This window comes from Etheostoma spectabile, unplaced genomic scaffold (genome assembly GCF_008692095.1).
Source record: "Etheostoma spectabile isolate EspeVRDwgs_2016 unplaced genomic scaffold, UIUC_Espe_1.0 scaffold00002499, whole genome shotgun sequence".
Taxonomy (NCBI): domain Eukaryota; kingdom Metazoa; phylum Chordata; class Actinopteri; order Perciformes; family Percidae; genus Etheostoma; species Etheostoma spectabile.
Window position 1 is genome coordinate 21,168 of NW_022602903.1, and position 2,779 is coordinate 23,946.

General features: G+C 39.1%; 1 non-coding gene across 1 annotated transcript; it reads left to right on the top strand.

Moving 5' to 3' along the window:
* Nucleotides 1–2,249: 2,249 nt before the first annotated feature.
* Nucleotides 2,250–2,321, top strand: trnaa-ugc (transfer RNA alanine (anticodon UGC)). Its single transcript has one exon. It is a non-coding gene; the product is annotated as a tRNA-Ala (tRNA).
* Nucleotides 2,322–2,779: the final 458 nt, after the last annotated feature.

A 2,779-nucleotide genomic window follows, 5' to 3' on the forward strand; every position in this document is an offset into this window, starting at 1 on the left:
CAATAAAAGACAGTAATTAATAATATTAAACAGAGTCACTGTATTATACATGACAATGCATTTTGTGTACAGTAAGTCCCAAAAAACAAAACAAAAAACGGACCGGCGTTATACTGACGGCGGACGTGTACAGTACGGCCGTTTTAGTAACAAAAAACACTCAGATATTCCCCAAAGAGCCATAAAAACACAGCGTTAAGTTAGTGGGGCTAAATACAGAAATAAGTACTAGTTAATACAGCCTTATGCACTCATTTAGACACGTTAAATGTGCACAAAAGTCCGAAGCGGACCGGAGTTACACTGACGGCGGACTTGTACAGTACGGCCGTTTTGCAAGCAACAAACACTCGGATACTGTTGGAATTTAAAATTGTATATGTGCTTAAACATTGTGGGTGATTTGCATAATACATTCAAGTCAAAAGGTAAAAGCATTATTTCAGCATAAATGAAGACATGTTGGTCATGCATTAAGTTTGTTGTCATAAGTATATAGTTTGTTGTTTGTTACATTAAGATGTTTTGCAATAATTCTGTTTTATAATATAAGATGTTCTGTTACATTTTGTTATAATCCAGCTCTACAAATGTGTCAGAAGTTGAATTGATGATGTTAGAGAGACACATTTAATTGTTGAAGCTAAATCCTGCTCCATTCTCAGGGTTCATTCAATTAGTAGTCAAAATCTCAGATGTGGATGTGTGAATCCATTTTATTACATAGGATATCCTAGAGACAAATACAGAGTCAACCTAACACGGCTCTCCCCCAAATTTGTCTGACTCTCTGCTCCTGGACCCCCTGGTCTTATTCACAAAGGGTGGGGTCTTGGGGTCACAGTGAGGTGATGTGTTTGTGTGCTTAATCGTTATCTTTTAGATTGGAATGTGACTGAAGGTTTATGACCCTCACTTCAGGACTGGCAAAGCAAAAGATCAGTGGGTCATAAAGAAGGACTGGAACCAGAGACAGAATGTGTCTCTCTAACATCATCAATTCAACTTCTGACACATTTGTAGAGCTGGATTATAACTAAATGTAACAGAACATCTTATATTATAAAACAGAATTATTGCAAAACATCTTAATGTAACAAACAACAAACTATATACTTATGACAACAAACCTAATGCATGACCAACATGTCTTCATTTATGCTGAAATAATGCTTTTACCTTTTGACTTGAATGTATTATGCAAATCACCCACAATGTTTAAGCACATATACAATTTTAAAATCCAACAATACCTCCGTAAAAACACAGCGTTAAGTCAGTGGGACTAAAGACAGAAATAAGTACTAGTTTATACGGCGTTATGCACTCATTTAGACACGTTTTTTGTGCACAATAAGTCCGAAGCGGACCGGAGTTACACTGACGGCGGACATGCTAACATGTACAGTACGGCACTTTAGCTAGCAACAATACTCGGATATTACACAAATAGACGTAAAAACACAGCGTTAAGTCAGTGGGACTAAAGACAGAAATAAGTACTAGTTAATACAGCCTTATGCACTCATTTAGACACGTTAAATGTGCACAAAGAGTCCGAAGCGGACCGGAGTTATACTGACGGCGGACTTGTACAGTACGGCCGTTTTGCAAGCAACAAACACTCGGATATTTCAGTAAAAACACAGCGTGAAGTCAGTGGGACTAACAACAGACATAAATAATAGCTTATACAGTGTTATGCATTCATTTTTAATAAGAATATGAAGAAGGGTGTACTTACTCAAGCGTTGCTGTCAGTTGCGAAGGCAGAATGACAGCGCGCTTAGCGAGAGAATCCAAGATGGCGGTTGTTGGAACAAAATGAGCCATCTGATTGGTGGGCTAAAAACGTGTCTCGTGTGATTAGTCGAGAACTTGGCATTCGGAACAATCGGAACAGACGCACCGTTCTGTGATTGGTTGAAGTTGGAACAAGTTGGAACATCGGAACAGAGAGGATCCAGCTCACGGAGGCTAGGGCCTAGCAACTAAATGCTCCACTATGTTGCTAATGCTAATTGCTAGCTTTCTGGTGCTGGGCATGTAATTAAGCGTTAATGAAGCTACAGACAACTGACACAGCGAATAACCTACATCGTACTCATTCATTTAGTATTGTTTGTAGTAGGCTACATTAGTTTCTATTATATTTTTATTATCCATTATATTCTCTATACAATATTAAGATCGCGTCAGCATAGCCCGAGTTAAATCATGTTCAGTTGACTGCTGTTTCTCCACGGAAAGGGCATGTAGCTCAGTGGTAGAGCGCATGCTTTGCATGCATGAGGCCCCGGGTTCAATCCTCGGCATCTCCATTGGACTTCTTTGGGACTTTAACAGTTTGGGAATAATGAAGTCCAACTGTCAATCCCGTTCAATGCCACCAGATTGAGAAAGTTACATGGAGCCCAACAATGAGCAGGTCATTGTTAAATGAGGCGGTGAAGTTATTAAAAGACCCACGTCATGCTCATTTTCTTAAAGTTTCATTCATACTTTAGTCTTTCTAGAACATATTTACATGCTTTAATGTTATTTTTTTCCCCATCCTGGAAAACCCAGTAGCCTATGCGCGGATTGATTTGCAAGGAAAATATGGCGCACCCATGCAAATGTAGGCTAGTTTTCAATCCATGGCGTGGATGGAGAGATAGGCGGCCCACAAACAATTGACTGGATTGTCTTATTTCACAGTAGCCTGTGTATTGGTATCAGAAAAAAAAAGTTTTAATATGAACGGCAATGCTTTTATCTGAATTGTGTCTCTCTCTCT